Genomic DNA, 22,245 nt, shown 5'->3' on the forward strand with positions numbered 1-22,245 from the left:
TTACATTTGAATTTCCTTATTGTAAGTGGGATTTCACATTATAAGCAATTTGTTTTATTCTTTTATGGGTCAACCTTTAATTTTTAACTTGTTTTTCTACTAAAGTCTTCATCTTTTTCTTCCTGATTTGTCTAAAATTACTAGCACTTCATTCTTTTTAAAATTACCCCAATTTAATAAAGATCAGTGATATACCCAGACTTTTACAGCAAATGGAGCAAAGTACAAAGCTAATTGTGTTCTAGAACTTTTCTGCATAAAAATATAAGATTGTTTTAGTGATGCTTAAAATGTCTTAGTGTCTCTCTGGTATAAGAGAGACTGGATGAAAGAGTATTCATGCTTAATTATTCATTTATTTTTAAACACCAGTTTAGGGCTTAAGTATCTTTGTTCAAAGGAACAAAAGTCTATATAGCTGTTAAAACTAGAATTTACTGACTTGACAGCCCAGAAATAGAGGACTGCTCCGGCCTACATCTCAAGCCCAAGGGAAGTAGATAAGAGACAGAAACAGGAAGAAGGGTTGGTCTTTAGCAGAGGGATGAGTTCTAACACTCAAGCAATGGAAAAAATTCATTTAATCCATTCTTTGCCCTGACTTCGTTGCCAGCAGAGTTGCTACTTCAGAAAATACGGCAAGTATCAAATATACAAGAAAACATTTCCTTGATTACCTCAGTAGAGAGGAAACATAAAAGGGAGACAACATATAACATGAAAAATCTGTACCATTTCTGGTCTAAACTCTCCAAATTGTCTACACTGATCAGATAAATCTGATAGTTTCCAAGTTCTTCCTTTATTTAATGCCATGCTGACATAATCATCTAGATTAAAATGTTTGGACACTGAGAGTACTGGTGTATAGTGTCAAAATAGATGATTAGGCAGTCCTGACTGATGTAGAGGCTTTTAGTTTCTTCTTGTCCAGCAGTCAATAGAATGGTGTTTACCTCTGGAATAGAACAACCTTAACAAGCTCAAAGAGGAGAAGCTTTCTCTTGATTGATGCTACCAACAACGTCAATTGTCCATTACTTAGGTTATTTTTTCTACTTTGATTTGAGAAGAATTAGTAAGTTTGGGAATTCACAAAATGGATCAATCAAGCTTCCCCATGTTTGAAATACATGAACTGCAAATATAGACTCATAATGTCTGGAAGGGCCTCAAAGAATACTGATATCGGAGAAACAAGATGGCGGCATAGGTAATAGCTGTACCCACCGCCTCCCACGACCACATCAAAATTACAACTAAAATACAGAACCACCATCGTTCAGAGCCTCCTGAGATCTGGCTGAAGAGAAGCCCTACAACCAGGGAACTGAAGAAGCACCGAGATCAGTAGGAGGGGCGCAGACGCGGGCAGATCAGGGCTGAATCGGAGACGTGCCACACCTGGTGCCGTGGTTGAAACCCAGGAGAGAATCTTGGCGGTGGGGGTTTCCTGGAGGAGTGAGGGGTCCCAGGCCCACAGGAGACCCCCAGCCCAGGGCTCCAGGGCCAGGGAGAGACATCCCCACAACTTCGGGCTGTGAAACCAGTGGAGACTGTCCCTGAGGGACGCGAAGGCTGCGGGAGCCCCAGCCTTTCCTCTTAAAGGGCCCGGCACGGACTCAGACACGCTCCCTCTGAGCCCCAGCGCTGAGCAGCAGCCTGAAAGGACCTGGGACACTTGGGGAGGAACTAACCTGCCTAAAACCCGGGGCAAGAGGTGGAGGGACAGCTTCCTCCCAGGCAGAAGAGCTGGCAGAGGCCATTGTTCCTTTGGCGAGTCCTCCCCGCACAAAGCTGGCAGGCAGGCACCATATTTGAATCGCCAGCACCTGACTCACACCTTTGGCCCCGCCCTCTGATTTCCGGAGGCCCCGCCTCTCCCCACCTGCAGCCTCATCCAGGCCATTTCCAGGGGCTTTTCTATGCAAGTGGCCTCTCGAGCCTCATGCTTAGGACTTTCCTAAAATCTCTCAAACAAGCAGGAGTGGGCCCCATACAGCTTGATAAGTGGCCCCAGGCCTGGCACTAGTGGCAGCCTGCATTAGCTCATAGCTTGGCCTCTCCTGGACAACGCAAAGCCCAGCACAAGTAGCAGCCAACTACGGTTTGCTGTGTAGCTCCTACTGGGTGGCCCAGGCCAAGGCACTGCCACAGGCTCACTTTGCACCTCCCTGGAAGCCCCAGAGACAGTGCACCTGGCGGTCAGACTCGACCACACTGGATGACAACCTTACCACATCCACCAGTGACACTCAAGGGGCACACTTGGTGAACACCAAAGCTCCACTGAAGTAATTCCTGATCCATAACAGTGTCTCCAGCACAGCAGCTCTTTGGCTGTAGTTGCAACTGGCCCTCACAGCTGATTGGCCTGGGGGTCAGTTCCTCCCAGGGACGCCAACAGCAACCAAAGCTCAACTACAACAGGACAGTGCACACAGCCCACACAGGGGAGCACCTAGAAGGCCCAGCTCAGGTGACTGGGGAGGCTGAGCCACTGGACCCTACAGGACACCTACTACACAAAGCCACTCTACAAATTCCAGAAGACATAGCAGCTCTACCTAATACATAGAAACAAACACCTGAAAGCAGACAAAATGTGGAGGCAAAGAAACATGCCACAAAAGAAAGAAGAAATCTCTAGAAGAGGAACTAACTGAAATAGATCCAAGCAAGCTAACAGAGAGTTCAGAAATTTGTTCATAAGGATGTTTAAGCAGACTATCAAGGAAATAACTGAGAAAATCGATAACATAATAAAGTATCAATTTGAAATGAAGGCCACAGGAACTGAAATGAAGAATAATTTACAGGGAATCAACAGTAGAGTTGAGGACGCTGAGAATCAAATCAGCAATTTGGAACCTGAGGAAACAAAAAACACCCATCCAGAAGAGCAAAAAGAAAATAGAATCCAGAAATATGAAGATAGCATAAGGAGCCTCTGGGACAACTCCAAGAGGCCCAATATTCATATTATTCAGATGCCAGAAGGGGAAGTAAGAGAGCAAGGAATTGAAAACCTATTTGAAAAAATAATGACAGAAAACTTCCCCTACCTGGGGAAAGACATAGACTTACAAGTCCAGGAAGCACAGAGGGTCCCAAACAAGAGGAACCCAAAGAGGCCCACAGCAAGACACATCATAATTAAAATGCCAAAGGTTAAAGACAAAGAGAGAATCTTAAAAGCAGCAAGAGAAAAGCAATTAGTTACCTACAAGGGAGCACCCATACGACTGTCAGCTGATTTCTCAACAGAAACCTTGCAGGCCAGAAGGGAGTGGCAAGAAATATTCAAAGTGATGAAAAACATGGAACTACAACCAAGATTGCTCTACCCAGCAAAGCTATCATTTAGAATTGAAGGTCAAATAAAGAGCTTCACAGATAAGAAACAGCTAAAGGAGCTCATCACCGCCAGACCAGCACTACAGGAAAAGTTGAAGGGTCTTCTTTTAGAAGAAGCTAATGAACAAAAGAATATGATGAACTAAATAGACCCAGAGACATTGACACATGCAACAGACGATCATATTTCAGAGGAAAGAGGGAAAGGGGGTGGAGGGTGGGAAGAGATTAACCAAAGAAGTTATATGCATAACCCATGGACACAGTCAATAACAGGGTGAAGGCCTGGGAAGGGGGTGGGAGCAAAGTGGAGGGGATCAATTGGGGGGGGGGGAATGGGATATCTGTAATACTCTCAACAATAAAGATAAATTAAAAAAAAAAAAAAAGAATAGTGATATCATGAGATGCCTATGACAAGAGATTTCAAGCTTTGAATCATTCCAGACCACCGTAAAATTTGACAACTTCTCAACACCCAATCACCTCACCCTAGTTACCTCTCACCTGAACAATTACAGTAGCCTTCTAACTGATTCTCCGTTCTTTCCCTCTCAGCCCCACATAATCTAGTCTTTTCCCAGAAACTGAGTCATACTTTTAAAACATAAATCTGTGTCAGTCTGATCAAAGCCTTTTTCCACATTTAAAAGACTGAGTGAACTGACCCCTGGTTCTTTGATCACTTCTCCTACCACTCTTATCTCACTTGATCTGTTCCAGCCACACTCACCTCTTACAGGAATGGTCTACCCTCAGTTTCCTTTTCCTGAAATGTTCCTCATACAAGTAGCTGCATGACTGGCTTCCTTCATTTCTTTAGATATCTCTTCCAATGCTACCTTATCAGGAAAGCCTTCCTTGATTTCCCCATATAAAAATAGCGCCTCCTTCCATTGATCCCTATCCCCTTACCCTGCTTCAAGATCTTCATCGCACTTATCGCCATCTAACATATATGTTTGTTGCCTATGTCACCTCTCTAGAGAAGAGTCTGCCTATTTTGTTCACTTTTGAATCTCCAGTGTGTAGAATAGCTTTTGGAACATGACAAGTACCCCAAAAATATTTTGTGTGTTTTTTCCTATGATTCCATTTATATAAAGTTTGAGACAAGCAATGTCATTTATGAATTCAAGGCAGGGTTTCTGATCTCCATGGTGCCCCAAAAGACTTATATCAACCCCATGAAACAAGCCTCTCTTGTTAGATGGCAGGGATTTAGAGATCCAAGGTAGGAAGGCCTCATGAGTGGCCAGATACTTCCAGCATGGTCAAGGTCTCCACCCCACACTGACCAAGGGCAGCCTCATCCTCCAAAGGTGTGCCTGCCAGGAGTACCACTTGATCTTCTGGTGCAATGCCCTCTAGTGAGGTTCCATGAGCCTTGATCTGTGCAACTGTCTATTGGCCAGTCATTTTGAGGGTGTGTAGCTCCTGGGCATGGACAAACAACTCCATGTTGGCTACTGTTCTGGCCACCATGGCCAGAAGAACACCTAAGGAACTAACAGTAAAGGTAGTAAAAGATCCCTATTGTACAGGACAAGGCCTTACAAGCTAGCCTAATAATTACCGCTCCCCCTGAAGTCCTTTAGAAAAACAAAACAAACCAGTCACACTCTGGTAAAGCATAACCCCATTACTCATTGTAAGACATTGTGTTTAAATCATCCCTTTTATGTTACTAAGGGTCCCCCCTTGTTTCATGTTACAAAAGTTGACAACCTAACAAATTATCAAATTATTAGAAGCCCCTTTACCATAGCTGCCTTTGTAGTTACTGAGTATAAAATGTGGGAAGAACTGAGGGTCAGGGCTGCAGTTCGGCTCTTACATGGGTGAGATGCTGCAACTGTAGCCGCTGGCTAGCTAATAAAGGCTCCAAAATTCAAACGCAAACTCTGGTGGTCGTCTGTCGCGGGTCACACCAGAACACTACCACAAAAATGGAGTAAAAAAATAGGAAGGAGTACATTTTCACTGCCTGCTGCACGACACATCACTACTCAGGAAAACATTTTTAATTGAGTTCCATACTAGAGAGAGCAGTCTGGAGGTGCTCAGTAGTGTTTGATGGGGAAGAATAAAATGTGGTCACCCAATTTCAAAACAATAATCTCATCAGTGGAGAGAAATGAAATGGCATGTCGCCATAGGAAGTGTTTGAGCAGAGGAAGAATGGCCATTGGGCAGGAGTGTTAACAAAACTCTTATTATGAGGTTTGACTATGTCATCTCCAGGTCTCTTCCAACCTTGCAATTTTGTATATGTGTATATCAGTTGTGGCACATGATATCATGGACAAAGTCTGAGAATGGAGTTCTCATGTTGACTCCATCCCTCAACTGTTATGTAGCCTTAGGCAAAGTACTCAACCTCTTTATAGCTTAACCTCTTACCATTTGAAAGCAAATGGATAATACTAAATAACCTCACAGGAATGCTATGAGGAAATGAACATTTTGAAATTATTCTAAAATTACTTTATAACCCACATTAAATAAGTACCATTTCAGACACCTAATTGGTTTAGTAGAGAGGCAAGAATACAAAACTATAGTATTTATAAAAGCCACAGGGGAGTTCACTAATAACTTCACAAGTAATGGTGTCATTGATACATTTCTAGAATAAAACCCCTGCAGTTCTGGTGGATATCTGTTTGGCTGTGGTCCACTTAATCATAGAATCATCAGGATTAGATGAAACGTGGTAGCAATCTAGCCCATTCTTCTGTCACTGCAATCAATCCAAGAGGTATTTAATCTCTAGCTTCTGAAAGAGTTAAACACGCCAATGTTAATTTGATGGAACTTTGGCAGGGTATGAAAGAAGTCCCAAAGCAATTCTGTGCAAGTGTCAGTTGCCCCGAATTCTCAAATGTATGTCTGGGTCCTCCAGGGAGTCTCAAGTTTATGAATGAATGGTATTATAAGATTCCAGGCATAGAAGAATTTGCTGGAAGCTAATCCTCCTCCTTGCATACCTGATCACCATAGCTGCTCTTTTCTAACAATAGACAAACAATCCTATGCATCTATCGAGCCTTCCAAGAGCTGGGTGTTGTTTTCTTCCTCACTAGAAATTGGAGGTGGAATAATCAAATATCTGGGGGCCTCAATCATTACCACTCTTGCAAATTTTCTTCATTCTTTGAGATTCTTATCATTCACTAAATATAAAAAAGAAAATTAAGTGGTAATGAATTTCATTGCAAAGATCAGCCCCTTCACTTCCTTTCTATTAGCCCTACCCTGCGTTCTTGAAAAGGTACTGCAGAGTGAGAGATTTCATTAAAACTATAAGATGTCTGATTACTTGTGTCTTCCAGAGAGGGGAATGTTTTGCAAGCAATTGAAAGGTCATCCTTACATTTAAAATGTCTCTGACTTTTCAAGTTTCATATTTGGGGCATGTTTGTCTTCAGGGAAATAAGGACAAGGCACTTGGTGTTTTCCTAATTCAGTAGTTATCAACACCAAGCTTACCTTTCTCTGGGGAGACAGCAGCCCACACTTCTAGCTTGGGAGCATACTAGAGAAAGACAAGCAAAAGGCAGAAACAGCAGAGTTAAAAGCCCAAAGTTGCTCTCCCCTCTCTCATCTCCAGCCAGAGGCAATGAAGCTCCTGCTTTTTTAATAGTCTGTTCTGACAAGAACAAAAGGCATTCTGCATAAGAAGGCACTATTGACAATGCAGCTGCCAGTTCAAAACAATAAAATTAGAAGTAATGTGAGAGAGAGGAAGAAATTACGGAGGAGGGGCATTTTTCTTGAGGTTTTCCTGTCAAAATGTAATAGAGGGAAAATATATGAGTAAATGCAGTGCATTATATGAATATCAGTAAACCTTTGCTTGTCAAAGATTGTATTTAAAAAGAACTTGCTTACCACTGACAAGGTCAATATGATTGGCATCAGTTCAATCACAAAATGACTTACACTACTTTTCCTGTCAACCAAAAGTTACATATGTTTTTTAAATGTGACCTATTTATTACTATGACCCGCTAATATAATCCTGGCTGTTGTGTACTCGAAAATCAATTGATCATCATGACGTGTGTTGTCATGGCCATCAGAGATGTTTAAATCTGGTTTTCTGCTAAAGAAGAAAGATTCTTAGGAAATAAATCCAGCTGATATGTCTGTGCTAGGCATTGTCATACACAAGCTTCTTGGCATTGTCCAAACTTAAGCTTCTTTTCTAAAAGGCTTCCCATTCCTAGCGAAGACCTACCTCAGAGTGAGGGACTTCTTGTTGCATGAGTGTTTCTCAGAGAAGTCACTCAGAAATCCCATGTGGGGAGTTCAGGCAGGGAGAACCCAAATACAAAATTCACCCAGTGTGCTTCCAACAGTACAAAGCAATAAAACATGCTTCCTGCCATGTGCCAACAAAAATTCACTAAAAAGTATTGGAGAAAAAAAAAGAGAGAGACTTTATTCAGGCAAACAGTTTTCAAACCACGAAGGTGCAGCCTCAGGTAAAAATAGAACAGTGCACTGAAGAGAAAAAGGAGAGGCCATCTTTTATGGAGAAAGTTCCTGCCCAGGTTCCCATCACACAAATGAAGACTTCAAGTCTAATCAGCGTGGATTGGCTGATGATGGGTACAATCTGTGCAGTTCTAATTAGTCAGGGCAGATCACAATCTATTGGTTAAGTGGTAATATGGTGATGATGGGACAAGAAACTTCCCTGCAGTAGTTGATTCCGAAAGCATAAATATTTAGGGAATTGAAAGTTCAGTCTATGGTTCTCCCAAGAATGCAGAGTACATAAAAGGCCTCTGTCAGCAAAGAGCCATGATGGAAATATTTCTATCTATATTGACCAATAGGTATCCATTGTATGGCCATTAAAGTGTTAAAGTGTAGGCAGTGTGACTAAAAAACTGAATTTTTAATATATTATTTAATTTTAATTAATTTAAATTTAATAGCCAAATGTGGTTAGTGGTTATCATAATGTACAACACATTTCTAGGGTTTTTCAAACTTACTATTCCACCAAAAATAAAATTCCAGTAAATTCTCCTGAGGAAAGGAGGGACATTCCTACTCATCCTCCTTCCAGACATTAATAATTATTGTCTCAATAAGCCATTGTACTGATGAGAATGTGTTGTAATCCTCAGGTGTTTTTTTAATTACTGCTTCAAATTCATTAGTTGTTTTTGGTCTATTCAGGTTTTCTGATTCTTACTGATTCATTTTTGGAAGATTGTATGTTTCTAAGAATTTATCCATTTCACTCAGGTGGTCCAGTTTGTTGGCATATATAGTATTTTCTTACAATCATTTGTATTTCTGTGATGTCAGTTGTTACTTTGCTTCTTTCATTTCTGATTTTATTTATTTGAGTCCTTTCTTTTTCTTTCTTGATGATTCTTGCTAAAGGTTCATCAATATTGTTTATCTTTTCAAAGAACCAACTCCTGATTTCATTGATCTTTTGTATTTTTTTTTTTTTTTAGACTCTATGTCATTTATTTCCACTCTGACCTTTATTATTTTCTATCTTCTTACTCTGGGATTTTCTTGTTGTTATTTTTCTAGTTCTGTTAGGTTAAGAGTTAGATTGTTTATTTGATATTTTTCTTTCTTTTTGAGGTAGGCCTGTAATGCTATGAACTTCCCTCTCAGGACTGCTTTCACTGTGTCCCATAGACTTTGGGTTGTTGTATGTTCATTTTCATTTGTTTCCAGGAAGTTTTTTATTTCTTCCTTAATCGTCTTGGTAACCCATTCATTGTTTAATAACATGTTATTTAGCCTCCATGATTTTGAGTATTTTTGAGTTTTTTATTGTAGTTGATTTCTAGTTTAACGCCATTGTAATCTGAAAAGATGATTGGTATGATTTCAATCTTGAATTTGTTAAGACCTGTTTTGTTTCGTAACATGTAGTCTATCTTTGAGAATGTTCCATGTGCCCTTGAGAAGAATGTATATTCTGCTGCTTTGGGATGAAATGTTCTGTAAATATCACATCCATCTGATCCAGTGTGTCATTTAAGGTTGCTGTTCCCTGTTGATTTTTCATCTGGAAGACATATCCAGTGATGATAATGGTGTTAATGTTTCCTACTATGACTGTATTGCTGTCTATGTCTCCCTTAAAGTCCACCAAGAGTTTTTTAATATATTTAGGTGCTCCTATATAGGGTGCATATATATTTTACAAGGGATATGTCTTCTTATTGAATTGATACCTTTAGTATTATATAGCAGCTTTCTTTGTCTCTTATGGCCTTTGTTTTGAAGCCTATTTTGTCAGATATGAGTGTTTCCACCCCAGATTTGTTTGTTTGTTTGTTTCCATTTGTATGAAATATTTTTTCTATCCCTTCACTTTCATTCTGTGTGAATCTTTTGTTCTGAGGTGGGTCTTTTGTAGACCACATATATATGGGTCATGCTTTCATATCCATTGAGCTACCTTATGTCTTTTGATTAGAACATTTAATCTATTTACATTTAAGGTTATTATTCATAGGTACTTATTTATTGCCATTTTTTTTTCTTTATACCTATGTTCCTCTCTCTCTGTCTCTCTCTCTCTGTCTCTCTTTCTGTCTGTCTCTCTCTTTCTCATTTAAGCTTATTACAGTAGTCCCTTTAACATTTCTTGCAATGCTGGTTTAGTGGTAATGAACTCCCTTAGCCTTTTTTGTTATTTGAGAAGCTCTTTATTTCACTTTCACTTTTAAATGATAGCCTTTCTGGATAGGGTAGTCTTGGTTTCAGGTCCTTGCTTCTCATTACTTTGAATACTTCATGCCAACCACTTCTGGCCTGAAGTGTTTCTGTTAAAAAATCAACTAACAACCTTGTAGGTCACTAACTGTTTCTCTCTTGCTGCCTTTAGGATTCTCTGTCTTTAACCTTTACCATTTTATTTTCTTTAATCCTCACCTGAGAATATGTTTTTATTGATTTTAGAGAGAGAGGAAGGGAGAGGAGGAGAGAGAGAGAAAAAACAAAACAAAAACACATTGATGTGAGAGAAACATCAATCAGCTGCCTCCTTTATGTACCTTGGGGATGGAACCAGAAACCTGGGTATGTGGTCTGACTGGGAGTTGAACCCAGGACCTTTCAGTGTATGGTATGACATTCCAACTAACTGAGCTGCACCAGCCATCATTTTAATTATGATGCATCTTGTTGTTGGTCTCTTTGGGTTCATCTTGATTGGAACTCTCTGTGGTTCCTGAACTTGTGTGAATTTTTCCTTTACCAGGTTAGGAAAGTTTTCTGTCATTATTTCTTCAAACAAGTTTTCTATTTCTTGCTCATTTTTCTTCTCCTTCTGGCACCCCTAAGATGTTGATATTGTTACATGTTGAACTAAAGTCCCTTAAATTATCTTCGTTGTTTTTCTTTTTGTTGCTCTAATTGGGTGTTTTATTCTCTGCTGTCTTTCAAATCACTGATTTGATCCTCTGCTTCTTCCAGCATACTTTTAATTCATAGTTTCTATGTCCTTTTGCATGCTGATGTAGTTCCCACTAAGTTTCTTGTCATTCCCATTAAGTTCCTTATAGTTCTCACTATAACCATCACTTTGAACTCTATGTCTGATACGTGGCTTGCCTCCATTTCATTTAGCTCTTTTTCTGGAGATCCCTTCTTTTCTTTTACTTGGGGCTGTTTCTTTGTCTCCCCATTTTAGCTGTATCTTCATGTTTGTTTCCATGTATTAGGTAGAAATGTTATGACTCTCAGTCTTTGTGGGGTGGCCTCATGTAGTAAGTGTCTTATGGGACCCAGTGGTGCAGTCTCTTTGATCTCCTGATTTGAGTGCTCTAGTAATGACCTTTGTGTGGGTTACTTGGGCTTTCCTGTTGTAATTGGGTTTTGATTGTTGTTGTCCTATTCATGGGAGGGGTCTCACTTCAGGCTGACTGACTATGAGGCTCAACCCTGACTACACTGTGCAAGCTGTCGTACAGGTGCTGACAGAACAAAACAAAACAAGAAACAAAACAAAAACATGCAAAATAACCAAACAACACCAACAAAAACAGCCACAAATGAAAAAAGAATTAGGAAAGAAAGAAAGGAACAAGAATAATAAAAGAAAAAAGATACAAGAAGAAAGAAAGGGACAGAAAAAAGAATATTAAATGAAAGAAGTGAAAGAAAAAGTAAGAATAAAGAATAGGAAAAGAAAAACAGTAATAAAAGAAAGAAAGAAAAAGAAGAAAAAGGGCAGGTCAGCAAATGTCCCAATGTACCTCTGGATCTGCCTCTGCCCACCTCTGCCTGCCAACCAACTATCAGACTTAGTCACTGAAAAGACTGTTTCTGAAAAGGCTTTTGGTGGAATCGGGAGGATGGGATCTCTGGATCTCCCGTGAGGAGAGAGTGCCATTTAGAATTCAAGGAAGATGGTGGGTGTATTCCTAAGTCCCAGAGCCACATGTCTGAGTCTGTCCCAGAATATTTCCCTGTCCTCAGTTGGAATAAGCCTCTCATAGGCACGCCAGGGGTCTGACAGGAGCCAGGAGTTTCTATCAGCTCTCTCCTGAGGAGGAAGCACCAGAGAGATCCCCAGGAAAGTAGGGAAAATGATTCTACCCCAAAGCCAGTCACTGACACCTCCTGAGTCTGCCCAGGCCCATAGTCCAGGCCTCCAATGCTGCCTCCTCAGCAGAGGTCAAGATTCAGGGTGAGGCAAGCTGTATCCCAGAGGGTGGAGTAATTGCCTTTCCTCAGGCTGTTGCTGCTCGGTGGAGCTTGGGTCCCTTAGGAAAAATGGCTGCTGTAATAATTGAGGAGAAATGACTAAGCACAGGTATCCTGGCAGCCCTTCTCTCACATTTCTTCTCAATGCCTCCCACCCCAGACTTTCCTCAGGTGACTCCAGTCTGCACTGCCCTCCCTCTACCAAAGCTCAGGGTGAGTGGTTGCAAATGAAAGTCTGAGCACTGGCCCCTTAAAAAAAAATGGCTTTGCCTCCAGCATGCTCTGTCCCTCCCTGGCAGATAGAAGTCCCACTGCCTTTTTAAAAATTTTATCTTTATTGTTGAAAGTATTATAGATGTCCCCCTTTTTCCCCAGTGACCTCCCTCCATCCTGCCCCACCCTCCCAGGCCTTCATCACACTATTATCTGTGACCCAGTGATCCCATTTCTAGGAATATATCTTAAAAATCCTGAAACATCAATCAGAAAGGATATATGCACCCCTGTGTTCATAGCAGTGCAATTTACAATAGCTGAAATCTGTAAACAGCCCAAGTGCCTGTAAGCAGATGAGTGGATAAAAAAGCTGTGGTACATTTACACCATAGGATACTATGCAGCTGTAAAAAGGAAGGATCTTGTGCCATTTGGGATAGCATGGTGGGACCTGGAGAGTATTATGCTAAGCAAAATAAACCAGTCAGAGAAAGACAAGTATCACATGATCTCACTCGTATGTGGAATCTAAAGAACATAATAAACTGATGGATAAAATAGATCCAGAGACATAGAAGCATGGAACAGGCTGATGAATCTCAGAGGGAAGGCAGGGTGGGTGGGTGGGTGGGTGGGAAGAGATGAACCAAAGAACTTATATGCATATATGCATAAACTGCTGCCTTTTACCACTGGGTGTTAGGTGGGTGGTTGTTCCACCTCTTGCCCTCTGGGCTGGGGAGCTCTGTCTGGGGTCCAAGCCTCACTCTTCTCAGGGGGAACAACCCCCCCACAGCGGAGATATGCCTCCGCAACCACAGCCTGCCACCCATGGGAATGGGGCCAGCCCCTCTTGTGAACCTGCAAATCACTTTTTCAGCTAGTCTTCAGGTGGTAATTCAGGGTGAATGTTCCCCAGTTTAGTTTTATTTCCAGTTTGGTTCAGGGAGGAGGTGAGAGAAATTTTCACCTACTCCACCACCATCTTGAAAACCTCGAACCTGCTAAAGTTTTAGGATGAATGACAATGTGCAATAAAATGGCTGACTTTATTACCTCCAAAGGTGATACAGTGTAAGAAAGTAAATGCATTCTCAAAAGGACTGAATTTAGATATGTTTACAGCTTCAAAACCATAAGGGATTATTTAGAGGGGCCAGAAATATTAGGGCCACATTTCTTTGACATTGATAGCATGGAAAGTATTCCTGCTTTCCCCTACCACCTTCTCCTGTTCCTCAAAGATAGAAATCTGGGTTGTAAAGCCCATTGGCCTGAGTCAGTCATTTGGCTAGATCTTAGGTCTCCTGAATATCTCCATGCTGCAATTTATGTACATTTTTTCATGTGTTTTCTTCATGGGAAAAGTTAAAAGCTACCATGTTCATTCCAGAATACCAAACTTGATAATTTAGATGATAAATCAAAATATTTTTTTTGCCTGAGCATGAGGAATCTCTAAACTACCCTACATAATAGGCCCCTACTTCTCACTGTACTTTGTACACTGAATGCCTCTATGTAAGAGCAATCAGCAGGGCCAAATACGCAAAATTCAACCCTGCAGATGTTTTACCACTATCTGGAGATTTGGAAAATGGAAGATAGTTGACCTTATAATGTTTCCTTTTCTGAAAAGATCAAAGATAATCATGTAAAGAGAAATTAACACCCTCTTCAACCTTAGGGACTATGGCTACATTTAAAGTAGTTGTTGAGCAGTAGTATTCTATCTCTGAATAATACTGCCAGCTGTCAGGCTTGCCTAAGGCGTGAATAACTAACATAAGCAGAAATGTGGGTGCAATAATTGCTTGAGAAACGTGACAAAAATCTCCTCTCCCAAGCGTTGTCCTCCAGTCATATAACCCTTGAATCCAATGTCTGCATATGAACTGCACAACTTTAAAACAAAATATCATTTGTCATGTATATGAAGCATGAAATAAAAATCATGACTGGCAAAAGGAGTACACTTGACATTATTTCACATAAGTTTTGCTTCTATATTTCTAGTCTGGTTTCCTTTACATCTTTTAAAAAGGTCTCTTACCTACCACAAGCCTATTTAAAGGCCATATTCTTTATTCAGGTTTATTCCACACTGCTTTTGAGAGTAATGGTGGAGAATTACCCGTTAAAATTTTCCTTTATACTCTGAGAACCAACTGAGCTTAATGTTTATCACCTAAGCTCTTCTAGGCCTAAACTGGGACTCCCAATAATACCTACCAATTTTTCACTGTATGGCAATGAACATACTTTTCAATTGTATGGCTGTGAACTACTTAAAACAAATAAGGGGTCTTGGCTCCTCTTTTTGCATGAAAGATCCTCTTTTTTCATTCTGATTTTATTTTGCTGGCAGAAGTGTTTCTATCAAGATCAGTGTCCACTGGAAAAATTAGAAAATAATAAATGTTTATTTGTATTGAATCCTATCATATAGTTGATATCAATCTGCTTATTGTGGCCTTCACATGGTCCTGTGCTCTGGTTGATCCCCAAGGTTTCTGCATCTGGATTTTCAGCCCTGTCCAGAAACCTTTATCATTCTACCTGAACTCACATTAGTCCACATGATGAGCAGTGATATAGAAAACTCTAAATTAGCTTGGCAGCATCCTCTTTCCAGTAAAGCAATATACAAGATAAATTAAATTTAAAAATTACATGGTGACTTATAAAAAAATGAATCAAGAACAATGGCTTTCCTAAAGAGCTATTTGTACCAAGAGCCATCAGAGGGCTACCTGCAAAGTAAACTACACTCATACCAGCAGGTCAGGGCTCCATTCCTCTGTGCAATGCTAGAGACACAATGACTATTACTTCACTTCTGACATTTTCTCCACATCCATAATAACCCACATGTTCTGGTTTACTGATTTTTTGACTTGTTGCACCATTTTTATAATTTCCTAAGAAATGCCATAACGTCACTTCTTACAGAATGGCCTCACAGAGGGCTGGCTCCCCAAAGACCACCCACAGTATATCCCCTTCCTGCCTTGGCTTCCTTTACCTCTTCCTTTATTTCTAATATCCATCCCAAAGATCACCTTATTTGGGGAGTCCATGCCCCCATCATTCGTTATAACCCATATTTTGCAAGGGAAATGCATAGAATGGTTCATTTGACCCTTTGTGACTATCTAGATTTGAGAAAAATGCCTTCCCAGGTTTCCTTGATTAGAACCTTGAAATTATAAACTCTCACAGCCTATGGTGTTAGCCATGTATTATTTTCTCATAGTTAGCTCTTGTGTTTTGAAAAATTAAGAACCCCTATCTGGTAAGAAATCAAGAATGGCTCCCAAATCTTTAGTAATGCTACATAATGTGTATCTGGGTTTAAGGTAGAATATTAGTTGATGAGGTTAATTATTACTCAATAAAACCTGCAATACATAATTATGATATGTATGAATATTCAATATTATGATTGTAGATTTTTTATTGATATAATAAATCAAGTTGTTGGTCTTTCACTAGTTGGGAGTGAAGCAGCATACTGGTTAACAGTACAGGCTTTGGAGCCAAACTGCCTGGGTTCAAGGTCTGGCAACTCTACTTCCTAGACATGTGACCTTGAGCAAGGCACTTAATTTCTCTATGGATGACTTTCCTCAGATGTAAAGTGGGGATAGTTATTATGTTTAGAGTCAAGGGGAGGACTAAATGAGATGGTGCCTGGCATATGGAAAGTTCTCCATAACTAGTAGCCATTAATGTTATTTTTATCCTTGTTACAAAGGGTAATGTTGGCTGTTGTTATATACATTATTGATTTTTACATATCAATATTGACTTTTTAAAAACACAGGGCATGTTTTGTGACATTATCCCCAAATAAGTTTTGTCCATTTTAGTCTTCCAATCTAAATTACATACACTTTGGCTTTGACATCAGCTCAGATGGTACACCAAATCTTAATTCTGATGGTTCTGTTCTTATCAGAGTCTGGGAAACATTATTTCCCATCTGATGCCAATGGCTACTCCAGAGTAAGCTCCTGCATCACCACTACTAGCTAACTAATCTATAGGTAAAGCAGAGTGGGTAGCTGGAATATGATGTGATTAGATGCAGGTGTTCTTCATTTCTGAGTAATACAGAAAAATGAAATTTCCTTTCCAACAGTCCCTCGAACTGCTGAAAAGATTGAGCACTGATTTTATCTAGCATGTTAGGGTGAGGAGGAGGAGGCCCAGCATATGGAAAAAGAGGTATTGCAATTTCACTAAATCCAGGCACAAAATGGGAGATTTATTTCAGACATGATACTGTCAGGCCATTCATGTGAGGAAGTGCCAATTGGATAGGTTAGCCTATGACCAGACGGCATTGTGGGTATGAATAAGGTAGCTCCTGATAAGGGTTTGCCCACTGGGGGGTTTAATTTCAGAAGTCTGTGATAAACTCCAGCAAGGATGTCTGCCTAAGGCTGGTAACAATAGGGTTCAGAAAAATTCCAATTAGTAGATTGTGTCCAACCATGAGGTTAATGGAAATGAATGTATCATTTGGGCCCCTTGAGAACAATAACCTTGTAAAAGCTCTAGTCAGTTCTGAGAGTGGGGAAAGTGGAGCATCATCTATTCCTCTGTTGTGTCCTCCAGCAATGGAATATAGCTGAAAATATGAAGAACTTACTTGAGCTCTCTCTGTTCATTGTACTGCCAGTGTTTCATATGATGAGCTCTGAGTCTAGCAACTCTGTCCTGTGCTCATAAATCCTGAAGGATTCTAGAATACAGTGCTAGCTTTTTAACAGGAAGACCTAGAGCAGATCCAGGGGCAAACTCATTAAGGCCTGAATACAAAGCCCCAGGGAGGCAGAGGAAATGTATTCTTTAATGGCCATGGCCCAAGTCACATCACTGCAAATTTTAAAAACTCAATCAAGTTGTTTTATGTATCAGGTTTCTTTAGAAGTACAGTTGTAGGTAATATGAACCAAATTTAATTTCTTGGTGTGTTTATTTCATTCCCTTTTCTCCAGCCCCCACCACACTTTTTTCCTTTTAAAAAACAGGATTTTTAATGGTAAGCCCAAGACCATTCAGTATAATTTTGGAGTTCAAAGGGGAAGCAAAATTTGATATGAAAAGAATAAAATTGAATTTTCCACATGACCTCAATCTGAGCACAATTAGCTGTTAAAGGATAATTTTTTAAATGGTTAAATCCTGATCTACATGCAAAATTCAAGAGAACACATGTCAAAATTTTTGTTTAACTCATTAATTAGCGACGGAACCAGGAGGCCAGGGGTCTGCAACCTATGGCCTAAAAGCCAAATCTAGCCTGTCGCATGTTTTATATATAAAATTTTGTGAAGTACAGCCATACCCATTCATTTATCCGTTGCCTATGGCTGTTTTCCTGCTACAATGGCAGAGTTGCATTGTCCACAAAGTGTAATATATTTACTATCTTATCTTTTACAATAAAAAGTTTGTTGGCCCCTGATATAGGCCATCAGGATTGCTGAAAAAAATTTACAAGTAGATGCACAAGGCAATAATTGCATTCTGCCAGACAAGAAATATTTGCATTACAATTTACAAAGGTATAAAATAACTCAAAGATGATCAAAGGCACAGATAATTCAGAAAATATTCTAGGCCTGGGCTATTGGGCCCATTACATGAACAGAAACTCATAGGGATCCAGGGAGAAATCTTGTTTTACAAACTAGGGTTAAGGTGGGGAAGAAGCTGGGATTCAAAGACTAACAGAACAAGGAGAGTATCATAATGCAAATCCCCAATGATTGGAAAATGGAATGAAGGAGGCTGAGGCTGGCCACTTGAGTGCTTCCTATTTCAAGCTTCAGTTGCTCTGGAAACTGGGACAGGACTGAGTCCTTGGGGTAGATCAGCAGGCCTAACTATGGGGAAGCTGGAGCAGGTGGAAGCTGATCCCATCCACTCTCTTGGTTTCAACTATTATAGGCTAAGAACTCTCACATCTACATTTTCAGTCCTGACCTTTCCTTTGAGATTGATGCTAGAGTTATACAATTTGCTGCAACTGTCCCAATATGTATGTGAAACTCAACATGTCCAAAATTGAACCTTTTAAAAAATCCTAACCATGCTTTTCCTCCTGTATTCACTATCTAAATTGGTGACACCATAATCAACCAGACATGCAATCCAGAAACCTGACCTCCTTGATTTCCATCTCCCTCCAGTACAATCTGATACATCCAATGAATGTTTAAATCTGTTCTTTCCTGTATATCTCTAGAATCACAGTTTAACATCTCACCATCTCTTCACCTAGACTAGTGTATATTTTAAGTAGTTTTATCTTTCTGAAACTCATCCAATGTTGTGCTGGAGCTGGCTTACACCAGCTGGTGAGAACTGGTTGTGTCCATCTCTTCCCAACTCTGTGTTTTATGATGTCATATTGATAACTTGAAATTGGCCACAGTGGGAATATTTACACCATAGAAACTGGCAAACACTATAAATCAAGATTTTTTGTGTGGAAAGCTGCTTATTAAAGATTAGCAACACACTTACCACTGCCAATTCACCACACTTTGGCCAAACTAATCTTTGTAAAATTCTTATTCCACTATGCACCTTTCCTGATTAAAACTCTTCAGTGATTTCCTATGGCCAAAAATAACATTAAGTTCCTTAACATGGCAAACAAAGCTTGTTATCATCTGGCTCCTGCTTAAATGTCCAGCTCCCTCTCCCATTCCTTTATTAGTCTCAGAACTTATATGCTATCTCAATGATCACAAACTGGTTCACTCAAGCCTAAATTCCTTCATACATGTATTTTGTTTGGCTTGCACATTGTCTCTAACCTTATTGAGCCAACATTTATATCTTTAAAAAATTCTGTCCCCAAATCCATATTTCTGATTTCTCTTTAAAAATTGCAACACTGGGCCCTCATTTGTGCTTATAGCAACAAGAAGCTGAGGAGCAGATGGCCCTCTTGAGAAGGTACGTGCTCTAAAGTTCACCAGTCCCTACCATTTACTCATCAAAATTGTGCATGTGCATCCAAACCTAGTCTTCATTTTTGTATCTATTAACTGTTTGGCCCTTGATGTCAATCATATCATAAAGTTCCTGATTATTAACAGAAACCTTTGACCCTCACTATAGAATCTCTCTTTCTTTACCATGATGTTCTTGTGATAGTCCATGGTCCCTGCACAGTTTAGGAAGGCGAAAGCAGCAAGATGAAGAGAGGAGGAAGAAGAGAGTAGAAGAGGAGTAGAAATCTATAGACTTTGGGTCAGAGTCTCCATTTTGAAGCAATAGAATAGTGAAAATGACAGGCAGGGACTGTCCTAAGTTTTTGTGATGTCAGGATATTCCTTATAGAACCTGTCTGCTTGTTAACCCTCATTAGAGTATTGGAATGTCTACCTTCTTAGCTGGACATGGGAGGGAAAGACCCAAGGAAATTAGCTCACATTGACTCAAATTGTAGGAGCCAGGTTTGTAAATGAGAGTCAATTTCTTAATTTGAGATTTGGAAACTTAATTTCCTTTTGCTGAGTGCCTCCTGAGTGTCTAGTAGTGTGCTGGAAACCATGGGAAAAACAAGAGCAGACTAAGACAGCTCTGCCTTCAAAGAGCTCACAACCTTATTGAAGGGGCAAAATAAGATATATGTGAAATAATCAGAGAACAACATATGGCAGTACCAGAAAGGTGAGATCTTGGATGTAACCTAGTGCCCACAACACCTGAGTGGTCAGTAAGCAGTGAGATCAAGTAAAGAAACTAGCTATTGAAGGAGCCATGGCTTACAGTTGCCCTTAGCTGGCAGAAAAATGAGGCAGACTGTTTCACACAGGGATCCCATAAGGACATACACACAGAGAGCAATGAATGATCTAGGTGCAGCAACCTGTGAATGATAAGGCTGACTGAAGGAGAAAGGGCAGTCTGGGTAGGAGGATATGGTTGGTCACTGCACACCAGTTTTCTTTTGAATAGTTTTCATCTCTGCTGTCACATACCCAGAAAGCTAAATGAAGAATCAGAGGCTCCTTGTTGAGTACCAAGTCAAAGACAACGGAATCAGATGGTTCTGAAAACCATTTCATATTCTAGGCATAGACAGCAACCTTTTAGCTTTATCACACACACAGGGCTAAGCAATATTCACAAGTACCATTGTGTATCTTGGACAGGCTAGGCAGCACTGATACAGAAGGAAAGAAGAAAATAAAAGAGTAGGAAAAACAGAAAGAGCAAGGAAGTGGAGAGAAAGGACAGGAAGAGCACCATGGTAGGGAGAAGACACATACATTCAGTCTAACCCAGGGAATTCTGTGCTACTAACTTTTTTTTTTTCCATCTCCTGCCTCCAGATTTTGACAGAGATTGAGGAATGCCCGTGCCCACTGAGAATTGGCAGATTCTTAGATTTGAGCTCCTTTCTTCCTGGGCGAACTGTGACACATTTTTCCCTTACCATCTCTCCCAACTCTAGGCTTTGTGCTAGTTGTGGTATTTATATTTATTACCAGGCCCACTCAGACCTACTTCTTCCTTAGCCTGTAGGCATATGTTAATTTCTGAAATTATTCTGTCCTGTGTCCAATTTACTTTACGAGCCAGTTGCTCACTTCCTGCTGTCTTGTTTGTTGCTGCTCCCTCTAAATGTTTAACAATGTTTATTTGCTGCTTTATCCAAGCAATTGATGACCAATATGCAGCCAGCTCTCAACTATTCAGAAGCTGATGCAACCATTTCCTGAAGGAAACAGATTTCTTGCACATTCCTCCCCCTCTTTCTCTTCCACCTTTTTCCTATTCCCTATTTTCTGAACACTTTCCTGTTTGGGAATCTTTCATCCAAGGTAGGAAGGAGGCAAAGATGATGAAAAACTGTAACTCATCCTTTTGTCAGTTCTCCAGCAATTGTGGGTTTCTAAAAAAAAATTAAGAGTAAAAAGAAACTATCCATTAAAATAATATTTGTCTATTCTGTGAGAATATCAGTTTTCCATATTCTCCCCCATTTAAAATAAGTATTTGAAATTGTTTTTTTTAAAGTGTATAAAGATCAATATTTCATTACTTCCTGGAATCCTATATATGCTTTGAATACTCAGCCCCACCCCTCCATGAGGCCTTTTCTGAATATTCTGGTCCTCCTTATTCTCTAGTTCTAGATTCTACCATACTGAGACTCTTTTTTGGGTCTAGTGAGCTGCCTAAGTTTCACTGTTCGAGTGTGAACAAACTGGGTTCCAAAAGATACATTTAAAGTTCAAATATTTTTTCTTCATTGATCAGGTTCTGCATTCACCCAGAGATGCTCCTGAATACCCGAAGAACTCCATACCTTTTACCTATACCTGCTATTTACACCAAGCATCACATCATGGACATAGCAGTTTTATCAAAGTTCCTTTTCCTACTGGTAATCCCTCTCCTAAGCCTAGAGATCCTCCCTTACAGACTACTTCTGCCTGACAATAAAGGATGCAATCTACCTTGTTTTGACCTACAGGAAGTTGGAGGAACATTGTATCGCCTTAGTCTTTGGTGCCCTGACGTTCTATATATATACAAAGCCAGTGCAACCATTTGAGGGTATTTTCTCTTTAGCTTGATTTAGTGGCATGGTCTTTAAGATTACTAGTTGCCTTTAGCTTTTCAAACGAATAACCAAAGAACATATATGCATATATGCATAGCCCATGAACACAGACAATAGTGTGGTGAAGACCTGGGGTGGGGCGAGGGCTAGGTGGGGAGGGGCAAAGGAAGGGAAGATGGGGGACATCTGTAATACTGTCAACAATAAAAACATATATCTGCAATCTCTGCTGCTCCTTTGAAACTGAACACAAACTATTATGTACTCCTACTTACCAAATTTGTGTAAGTCTGATCTATCAAACTAAGCTCCAGAAGGTCAAGAAAAATGTCCTTTACTTTTCTGTATCTCCCATTGTGCCTTTGACAGAA

The 22,245-nt window shown here is 40.1% G+C and overlaps 1 protein-coding gene across 1 annotated transcript in view; it reads left to right on the plus strand.

Moving 5' to 3' along the window:
• TRPC5 (transient receptor potential cation channel subfamily C member 5) overlaps positions 1-22,245 on the plus strand; it is a 272,059-nt gene that overhangs the window by 146,242 nt on the left and 103,572 nt on the right. The gene's annotated exons all lie outside the window — the stretch shown is intronic.

This window comes from Miniopterus natalensis, chromosome X (genome assembly GCF_054644295.1).
Source record: "Miniopterus natalensis isolate mMinNat1 chromosome X, mMinNat1.hap1, whole genome shotgun sequence".
Classification (NCBI taxonomy): Eukaryota; Metazoa; Chordata; class Mammalia; order Chiroptera; family Miniopteridae; genus Miniopterus; species Miniopterus natalensis.